This window comes from Podarcis liolepis (genome assembly GCF_965112155.1).
Source record: "Podarcis liolepis genome assembly, chromosome: Z".
Taxonomy (NCBI): domain Eukaryota; kingdom Metazoa; phylum Chordata; class Lepidosauria; order Squamata; family Lacertidae; genus Podarcis; species Podarcis liolepis.
In genome coordinates, this window is record NC_139570.1 from 44,738,264 (window position 1) to 44,749,186 (window position 10,923).

The 10,923-nt window shown below is 43.4% G+C and overlaps 1 long non-coding RNA gene across 1 annotated transcript in view; it reads left to right on the plus strand.

Moving 5' to 3' along the window:
• The window catches only part of LOC310698671, a 50,809-nt gene extending 40,500 nt beyond the window's left edge, over nt 1–10,309 (plus strand). Inside the window, exon 4 of the long non-coding RNA XR_014521683.1 lies at nt 10,128–10,309. This is a non-coding gene — a long non-coding RNA (uncharacterized lncRNA). The remainder of the gene's footprint in view (nt 1–10,127) is intronic.
• The last annotated feature ends 614 nt before the right edge of the window (nt 10,310–10,923 follow it).

The following is a 10,923-nucleotide window of genomic DNA, read 5'->3' on the forward strand; positions in this document are numbered from 1 at the left end:
TCCCATAATTATATATTTTCTGAAAGCTCTGTCAGTTTTTATACCTGGAACATATTTCCAGAAGATAAACTATGTGTTTAGGAAATGTATTTCCGGTTCAGCAACACCAAGAAAATCCTTTCAGGTAGATTTGGAATTCTAAATTTGGAACTATACCATCATGCCTACTTATTGTCTAGTATCAAATAAGGGGAGCAGATGGCGCGGTGGTCTAAACCACTGAGCCTCTTGGGCTTGCTGATTGGAAGGTCAGCGTATCAAATCCACACAATGGGGTGAGCTCCTGTTGCTCAGTCCCAGCTTCTTCCAACCTAGCAGTTCTAAAGCACACCAGCTAAAGTAGATAAATAGGTACCGCTGCGGTTGGAAGGTTAACAGCATTTCCGAGCACTATCACACTCATCACAGTGTCCCATTACACCAGAAACAGTTTAGTCATGCTGGCCACATGACCCTGAAAGTTGTCTGTGGACAAACACCCGCTCCCTCGGCCTGAAAGTGAGATGAGCGCCGCAACCCCATAGTTGCCTTTGACTGGACTTAACCGTCCAGGGGTCCTTTACCTTTTTTTTTACCTTAAAGGTAAAGGTAAAGGGACCCCTGACCATTAGGTCCAGTCATGACTGACTCTGGGCTTGTGGAGCTCATCTTGCTTTATTGGCCAAGGGAGCCGGTATATAGCTTCTGAGTCATGCGGCCAGCATGACTAAGCTGCTTCTGGCGAACCAGAGCAACACACCGAAACGCCGTTTGCCTTCCTGCCGGAGCGGTACCTATTTATCTACTTGCACTTTGATGTGCTTTCAAACTGCTAGGTTGGCAGGAGCAGGGACCGAGCAACGGGAGCTCACCCCGTCGGATTCGAACCGCCGACCTTCTAATCAGCAAGTCCTAGGCTTTGTGGTTTAACCCACAGTGCCACCTGTATCAAATATTGGAAACCTTCCTTTTAACTTTCCGACCTGGGCAATTTTGGAATACACATTTACAGCACCTTTGTTTGGTTGGACAATATTAGGAAGCCACCATGGTAAAGCTAGTCAGATCAGAATGAGAGGTGGCAGTAGGGTTGGCATAATTTGAAAAGCAAAAAATGAGCACACATTTGCTGCCTCACCAATTTTTAACTATGAATCATTATGATGACTCTCATTTTAAATACCCCTACTATATGTAGGCTAAAGAAGTTGTGACATATTGCTAGAACATTTCATTTTCAGCTATAGGAGAAAGGATGTGGGTGGGTGTGGAGAAAGCTATTTGAATGCCCTGCTCCTTAACAAACTTTCAAACCAATTATTTCAGAATAAATGTGACTAAGAACTCTGTCCCCAGAAGTATCAGGAGGATCCGTTACACTTCTCATGCTTGCCCTCAGATAATCTAGTAAACACTTCCCTTCCATTTGCATCTTACTGTAACAAATAGTATTCAGTCTTCTTGTACCCTGATTTACACATTCTCAACTGACCCATTACCAAAAGTAGAGAAGGAAGCTCTTTAGCAAGCTCAGAAATTATGCAAAATGGCACTGCAAATAAATCACTATTGTCTGGGGGCTAGTGTATGAAAGAAAAGCAAACACTAATTCCATCAACTTCCTCAATTCACTCCAGCACAAGGAAAATAATGACATTATAATAATGACATTATTGTCCCTCTCTTTGAAATCTGACTCAGACCCTAGGAAAACCTAATTTTTGACCTTCTATGTGGGGGTGGGGGCAGGTTGTCCACAGAGGCAGATGTATTTCAGGCCCTTATCCAATTCACTTTATTCAGAAAAGAAAAGGGATTTTTCACATTGATCCACTACAAAAAGATGGGATTCATCATCCCATCCCCTCCAAACCCAGAAGATCACAAATGGAAATTCTGCATTTCACACACTTCTGGGAAATACTGAAGAGGTACAGAGCTGTCTCCTACTGGGTTCTTGTGTAACACACAATGGAGAGCAACCCTGGTTAAATAAATTGTGGGGGAAGAGATGCAGAACAGTTTTCTGTCCAAGTTACATAGAGAACAACACCAACAGAAAAAGGAATTTCTGGACTAGAACGTAAAGGAATTACACACTCACTACAAGTCTAACACCTACATCAACACGAGAGGATATACGGCACCAATGCGAGTGCCACTCAGGTGGAACAATAAGTTACAGCTTACCACATCCAGCGAAGGGAAATGTTATGCTGGCATATTCATTTTCTTTGCCACATTGCACAGAGGAAATTATGAAACACATGTAACTTCTGCATGTCTGGATAGTCATGCCTAAGAAAAAATAATGTTCTAAGCAGGTGCCAAAAGAAATACAGTGAAGGCAATTGCCTGGTACCCAAAGGCAGAGAATCCAAAGTGTAGGTGCTGCCACACTGAAAGATTGATTTATTACACATGTGGAATGAGTATTACACAGCACTTGTAACAGTTCTGCAGACTGCATGTACATGGGGTAAGGTGATCCTGCAATATTATCTGAGTTTAGCGACACATTCCAGTCATGCAAAAAGGAGGCTGCAAATAAAGGCTAGTCAGAGGTTTACCTGGGGAAGGTGTGTGGCTTTGGAAGAATCCCGAGGGCCAGATGGAGAGGGCAGAATATGATTCCTGGGACTGAGGTTCCCCACACCTGCATTTACAGATTATGGATGACCTCAGTCAACCTCAGAAAGGGCTTTTAGATTTTGCTCAGCTGCATTTAAAAAATCTGAATGCTCAGCAAAACAGCATGTCAGCAATCGTTCCAGCCTCTTTCCGTAACTCTTTCTCTAAGTAAACAGCAACTTCACTCATCTTCTTGCTTCTCACCACAGAGTCAAAGTATCTCATCTCTGGCATCCAGTCCCGACCCCCTCATTTCTCATTAGCATCTCCCCAAACCTACACTGCAGTCAGGAATCATTTGGTCAGCTTCTTCTACCTGCCTTACGTGACCTGCTATTTTTTTTAAAGAAGTTTGCACTCTAAGTGACTACAAAAAATAAAAAAATCAACACAATTCTAAAAAACAATATCAACACAATTAATAGAATTATGCTGTAAGCCACTGATGCAATGCAGTAGCAAAGATGGCAAATCTAATTTTTTTAATGTATTAGATGTGGCATTGCCAGTAGACAGAAGAGAGGATTCATATCATAGATAAAAGCAGTGGCACACCTGGATGAATGCAGTTCACCACCAGTCATGAACGATTATGACCATACTGGGTGCTAGATAAATCTCTCATTTTTGCTGCTTGGGAATCAAAACTTCCCCAGACAAGTTGTCAGGCACTTGGCATTTCACAGTAACTTACACTCTCCAAAATTTCACAGACTGATACAGGCACAAATGTGGAGTGTCACTCTTCTTATCGTGAGGATTACTTCCCATTAAATAATAACAATAAATAATAATAAAATTAATTAATAAATAATAATAATAATAATAATAATAATAATAATAATAATAATAATAATTTATACCCCACCCATCTGGGCGGCTTTCAACAGAATATTAAAATACAATAGTCTATTAAATAGTGCCATTAAATAATAACAATAAATAATAACAAAATTAATTAATAACAAAATTAATAATTAATGATAATTTAATAATAATAATAATAATAATAATAATAATAATAATAATAATAATACCCCACCCATCTGGGCGGCTTTCAACAGAATATTAAAATACAATAGTCTATTAAACATTAAAAGTGTCCCTAAACAGGGCTGCCTTCAGATGTCTTCTAAAAGTCTGGTAGTTGTTTTTCTCTTTGACATCTGGTGGGAGGGCGTTCCACATTACTGAAGGTTCTCCTGCAGAGTTTGTGGAGTCTGTGGCCCTTCAGATGTTGTGGGACTCCAATTCTGCATCAGCCCCAGTCAATGTGGCTAGTGGTCAGGGATGATGGGGTTTGGAGTCCCACGACATCTGGAGGGCCACAACTTTCTCATCCATTCTCTACTGTCTGATGTATTCATTTATACCAGAATAGTCCGCCCTGCACTGATTTCAAATTATAAGAAAGCAGATTCTGACTAAACTTCAGGAAGAACTTTGTGATGGTAAGAGCTGTTTGTCAGTGGAATGGACAACCTTGGGAGGTGGTGGGCTCTCCTTCACTGGAGGTTTATAAAGAGAGGTTGGATTGGTCACCTGACAGGGATTATTTAGCTATGCTTCATGCATTGCAGGGGGTAGCGTTTCATGCTACCGCCATAACCTTTCCCTCTGCTAGCATAGCCCTTCTTCCTTCTATTTAGCATTAGGAAAATATTACACCACTGCTTTACAGAAATGGAATCCTCAATGACATTTTCCCCGTCAAGAACCTGGATATTAAAGTGCCCTGTGCGTCAACTGGAAAATTGGCCTGTGTGCTATGTACTTCTTGGTCTATTTCTTTGATTGAGTATGTTTTTTCTAACTGGGGCATCTGCCTTTGGGTGGGTGAGAGCATGTCTCACTTTTGAGAAATAGTCTAGTGGCACTGCAATAACAGTAAGACACACAAAAAAACCAGCTCCTAGTTTCCATTCGTTGGTCACAATCTCCCCCCTCCCTTTCTGTTTTTCTAAACAAAAAAGCCCCAAAGGTTGCAACATTTCCTTCTGCTGTCTTTTAACAAGGCTTGATGGGAGGCTGAGATTCAAATAGTTCTACAAGTATTTTAGGATGCCTCCTGTACACTAGGCCAGACTATTTGTCCATCCAGCACTATAACTCTCTCCTCTGACTGAGAATGCTGCTCCAGTGATTCAGGAAGAATTTCCCCTCCTCCATTCACTGCATGAGCAGATTAATTTAACAGGCGATACAGGGAATTGGTTCTGAGACCTTCTGCATGCTAAGCATCTTCATTGTCATATATATACTATGGGTAGCAGATAACTGGTATAGGAGAGAATACCTGACACATGGTTTATAATCCAGGACTAGATTCTCCTTGCTTCTCCACCTGATGCTCACCTTTACAGCTGCCAGGTGATAATTAGTAGCCTGATGGGATTGCTCCTGCTCTCTCTCAGCCATCAGGATGTGGCAAGTGCATGTTAGCTGAGAAGGTTATTGGATTACCAGCTGATTAGTGGTGCTAAGAACCCACTCTTGCATAATCAACATCATGCCAATTTGGGCTTCCATGTGGCACTGACTATTAGGGAGAAGAAGCAAAGGAGGCAGGCAACACAGCTGAAGTGCTTGAGCAGAGTGTGCTGCTGGGAAGGTGAAGGGAGAGATCTGCAATGTACAGAGGGAAGGTGCCAGGCACTGAAAGGAAGAACTTCTGGGTCCTCCTTATGTGGTTGGATTCCACCTCCCATTAGTCCTCTGTTAATGTGGCTAAAGGCTTTGATGTGTAAATCAAAACAGTACACAGGCTAGGTTTGAGGTACAAAAAAATAACAGGTGCAAAACAGAGTAACTAGAAGGGGTTAATTTTCTTCATGATTGTAAATCATCCCATGATGATGCAGGTGAAAGTTCAGTTGCTATGGTAACAGTCCAATGACCCAACTAGATCTGATTAATCATAGAACTGCAGTGTTGGAAGGCACCCAAGAGTCATCCAGTCCAACCCCCTGTGATACAAGAATCTCGACTAAAGTGTCCATGAGATTCCAACTAACCTCTGCTTAAAAATCTCCAAGGAAGGAGAGTCCACAACGTCCTGAGGGAGACTGTTCCACTGTCAAACCGCTCTTACTGTCAGAAAGTTCTTTCTGAAACTTAGTCAGAATCTTCTTTCTTGTAACTTGAAACCATTTATTTGGATCCTAACCTCCAAAGCAGGAGAAAACAAGCCTGCTTCGTATTCCATGTGGCAGCCCCTGAGATATTGAAGATGGATATCTTAATGCCCTTCAGTCTCCTCTTATCCAGGCTAAACAGCTCCCTCAACTGCTGCTCAGAAGGCTTGGTTTCCAGGCCCTTGATCATCTTTGTTGCCCTCCTCTGCACACGTTCCAGCTTGTCAACATCCTTCTTAAACTGTGGTGCCTAGAAGTGGGCACAGTGTTCCAGGTGTTGTCTGACCAAGACAGAATAGAGTGAGACTGTCACTTCCCTTAAACTGGAAACTATACTTCTGTTGATGCAGTCTAGAATAACACTAGCTTTTCTTTTTTCTTTTTTGCTGCTGGATTATACCTGACTCACGTTAAGTTTGTGGTCTACTAAGATTCGTAGATCCTTTTCAGATCCTTTTATTACTACTGAAAAGGATCCTTTTCAGATCCTTTTACTACTAGCAAGCCAGGTGTCTCCCATCTTATTGTCAGGAGTGCATGAAGGAGCCAGGCCCTGTGACCAGTAGGGCTTCGCAGGACCTGGGCTTTCCTAAGTTCTGAAGAGGCAAGGCATGGCTGCACAGGTGAGGCCAATTGGTAATTCACAGCACCTGGTGCAAGAGCCAGGAAGGGATATAAGGTCAGCATTTCCCTTTGGCTCTTTGCTACAGTGGCACACTTCCTGCCTTGGGCTTTTTGACTTACCATAGGGGAAAAAATGCCAGGTGAGCCCCAGAAAAGAGTGATGGTATTCTCTCCTCCACCACCCCGGGGCGCAAACCCTGCCACCATACCTGTCACAGTAGCCTTCCTTCCCCCACCACCCACTACTCCTGGTCGATTGGGAATCGCAGTGGGAATGTGTGTGGTGTGTGAGCTGACTGCACCGGTCAAACCAGATGCAGATGCAGAGGAATAGGAATAACATTCTAGGTAAGATATTCATCTTTATCACTTATATTCTATCCAGGAATGACTTATATTCTACTCCATATATCTAGATCTTTCTTAATTTCCTTCCATGTACTCTCATAATTATCTTTGAACAAATCAATATTTTTTGTTGTCAACCAGATTCCCAGATATTTCACCCTTTAAACCACCATAATACCTGGAGATGCTTGTAGTTCTTCTATTTCTTCTTTGTTCATATTCTTTACTAGCATTTTTGTTTAAATTTTATTGAGTTTAAACCCAGATACCTTTCCAAAAACTTCCACTTTCTTTAAGGCCTCTTTTACACTATATTTGGGGTCTTCCAAAGTTAAGACTAGATCATCTGTGAAAGCTTTCACTTTGTTTTATAGTATTTTGCAGAAATGACATGTGGGCCTGGAGCCTTTCCTATTTTCTTTCTTCTTACTGCTTTCTCGATTTCTTGTTCTGATATTTCCTGGTTTAATTGTTCTTTCTCTTCTGTAGGAATTTGTTGCAATTGGTGGTTTTGCATATATTTTTCTATTCTCTTACTATCTTTTGCGTATAACTCCTTATAGACCAGAATCTCTGGAAAGTCTTTATAATTTCCTTGGGGTCTTCAATTATCTTATCTGCCTCTTTTATCCTACAAACTGTGTTTTGCCTTTGTCTTGCCTTTAATTGCCATACCATTTTTTTCTACTTTTATTAGCTGAATCGAAGTTCTTTTGTCTCATTGTCTTTATTTTCCACTCAACTTCCTGACCCACCACAATGGAGAACTGAGTCTGCAATATTTTAATATTTTGTTTTATTGTCTCGTCTTTTGGTTTTATTGTTAGCATTCTCTCATTCTCCATGAGATGAGCCAGAATTTCTTTTTTCTTCTCTCTTCCTTTTTTCTGGAAACTATTATTTCGAATCAAAAAGCCTCTCATCACTGCTTTGCTTGCGTCCCATACTGTTTCAATGGGTGTTCCTTTATTTAAATTCCATTTGAAATATTCTGCTATTATCTCATTGGCTTTTTGCACTATCTTTTGGTCATTAAACAGACTCATTCATTCTCCATCTAAATGCTGAGGGGTCTTTCCCTTTTAACTCCCTTCTGTGGGGGCCCAATTAGTGCCATTGCCTTCCGTTAAGAGTTTGGGTGTAATCCTTAACGCCTCCCTTTACATGGAGGCACAGGTTACAGCAACAGCCAAGGTGACATTTTTCCACCTTCTCCACATCAAGCAGTTGGTCCCTTACCTTTCCCGCCCCGACCTGGCCACAGTAATCCATGCGACGGTCACCTCCAGGCTTGGCTACTGTAATTCGCTCTACGCGGGGCTGCCCTTGAAGCTGTCCCAGAAACTCCAGTGGGTGCAGAATGCTGCAGCAAGGCTCCTCACAGGTCTCTGCCATGGGAGCTTATTCCCCCTGTGCTTTTCCAGCTGCACTGGCTCCTGGTGGAGTACAGGGTCAGATTTAAGGTGCTGGTTTTGACCTTTAAAGCCCTTCACAGCCTGGGACCCTCGTACCTATGGGACCGCCTCTCCCGGTATGCCCCACGGAGGACCTTAAGGTCCATAAATAGCAACACCCTAGTGGTCCCAGGCCCTATGGAAGTTAGATTAGCCTCAACCATAGCCAGGGCTTTTTCAACACTGGCTCCAGTCTGGTGGAACGCTCTGCCTCACGAGACCAGGGCCCTGCAGGACCTGATTTCTTTCCGCAGGGCCTGTAAGACAGAGTTGTTCTGCTTGGTCTTTAGCTTGGAGCCAATTTGATTCCCTCCCCCTCTTTCTTTTTTCCTTTCTCCTCCTGTGATGAGGCTGCATTTTAATGTTTTAATGTGTATTTTAATCTTGTTTTTAAGTTGCATTCATTCAACTTGTTTTTATTATTGGTTTTTAGCAACCCTGAGCCCAGCCTTAGCTGGGGAGGGCGGGGTATAAATAAAATTTATTACAGTGGTGCCTCGCAAGATGAAATTAATTCGTTCCGCAAGTTTTTTCTTCTTGCGAGTTTTTCGTCTTGCGAAGCACGGTTTCCCATAGGAATGCATTGAAAATCAATTAATGCGTTCCTATGGAAACCACTTGCCAGGCTGGCGGTGCGGAGAAGGGCTTTTCTCCCCACCACAAGCCTTCAGGACAGGTACGGGAACAGAGGGGAAGGGGCGCAGCGCTTCTCCTCTGTTCCCGGGGCTTGCGGTGGGAGAAGGGTTTTTCCTCCCCACCACCAACATTCAGAACAGCATTCTGAATGTTGGCGGTGGGAAGGAAAACCCTCCTCCCACCGCAAGTCTTCAGGACAGCCATCCGAAGGCTGGCGCGGGGAGAATGGCTTTCCGCCCCACCGCCAGCCTTCGGAGCAGCCTTCCGAAGGCTGGCGCGGGGAGAAGGGCTTTCCTCCCCACCGCCAGCCTTCGGAGGAGCCTTCTGAAGGCTGGCGCGGGGAGAAGGGCTTTCCTCCCCACCGCCAGCCTTCGGAGGAGCCTTCCGAAGGCTGGCGCGGGGAGAGGGGCTTTCCGCCCCACCGCCAGCCTTCGGAGGAGCCTTCCGAAGGCTGGTGCGGGGAGAGGGGCTTTTCTCCCCACCGCCAGCCTTCGGAGGAGCCTTCCGAAGGCTGGCTCGGGGAGAAGGGCTTTTCTCCCCACCGCCAGCCTTTGGAGGAGCCATCCGAAGGCTGGCGCGGGGAGAATGGCTTTCCGCCCCACCGGCAGCCTTCAAAGGAGGTAGAGGACAGTGGGGAAGACGCTGCGCTTCCCCGCTGTCCCGGAGATTTCCCTATGGGCTTTCGTCTTGCGGAGGAAGCCCATAGGGAAATTCGTTTTGCGAAGCGCCTCCAAAACGGAAAACCCTTTCGTCTAGCAGGTTTTCCATCTTGCGAGGCGTTCGTCTTGCGGGGCACCACTGTATTATTATTATTATTATTATTATTATTATTATTATTTCCATATATAATGAATTATCGTCTGACAAAGTTCTTGGGGAGATCTCTGTTTTTGAAACTCTTGGAATCAATTCCTTAGAGGTCCATATATAAGCTATTCTACCAGATCTTTGATTTGGTTTTGAGAAAAATGTAAACTGTTTTGTTGCTGGGTTTTAAAGTCTCCAAATATCAATTAGTCCTAATGTATTAACCATATCAAAGAATGTTTTTGGTTATTTACCTTCATTTGCATCTCATCTTTTCATTGATCTATCTAAATCTGGTATAACCATTCCGTTACAGTCTCTAATCTCCTTGACCTCTTTCCCATTCTCCTGCCAGGAAGGATGTCTTTCTCCTGGGTGCCTATTCCCTTTTTCCCATTTCCCCCCAGACATGTTGTTTATTTATTGCCCAAAAGTACTGTTTGGCTCTTAAATTGTCCTGTGTAATTTTTCTGACAAGCCCCAGAGGTCACAAATCCAACCTTTCTATTTTTAGGTTGGATTCCCTCCTGTCCGATGCGATGGCAGCAAACACAGAAATGACGGTCCTTCAATACAGTTACTTTCATTTTCTTTGTCTGTCCCACCGTCTCATCCGAAGAAAGCCAGCAAGAAACAAAGAGCGGAGAATCCGAACTGCTGTATATGAGAAAGAATAAAAAAGGAAGATATTTGTGACCCAATTTGCATTCTTCTTTTTTCCGCCGCTTGTTGGCTTAATCCACTGGTGACCTCAGAAAAGCACTAGGTACTCCAAAAACACTAAAGAACAGGGTTTCCGGTGTCTTCCTCCTCACGAAGCAATGCTGGTGGGGTGGGGCGATTTTATAAATCCAAACACCAAAATCGCCTTCTCCAACACTGTCTTAAGCCCCCCAACAAAGTCCGCTTGTCAGCTTAGTCCACTGGAAACCTAAAAAAAAAAAAAAAAAAAAAAAGCCGTGTACTCCAAAAGCAATAAAGAACGGGGTTTCCGGTGTCTTCCTCCTCACGAAAGAATGCTTGGGGGGGGGGTGTTTATAAATCCAAACGCCAAAGTCTCCTTCTCCAACAAAGTCCGTTGTTAATCCCAATAAAGAGCTACAGTTGAATGTTTTAGATTTTTCCATGTTCGGCAATGGGTCACTAATCCAGATCTTTAATATGTTTAGCCAGTCATGGCTAGTACAACTTTTCTCATCTAAAAATGGTGGAGTGTGACGAATCAATTTATTTTAATCAGCAGACAGTTCAAATTCCAGCCAATACTGACAGAGGGAAACCTCTAACTCCACTCACCACAAGTTATTTTA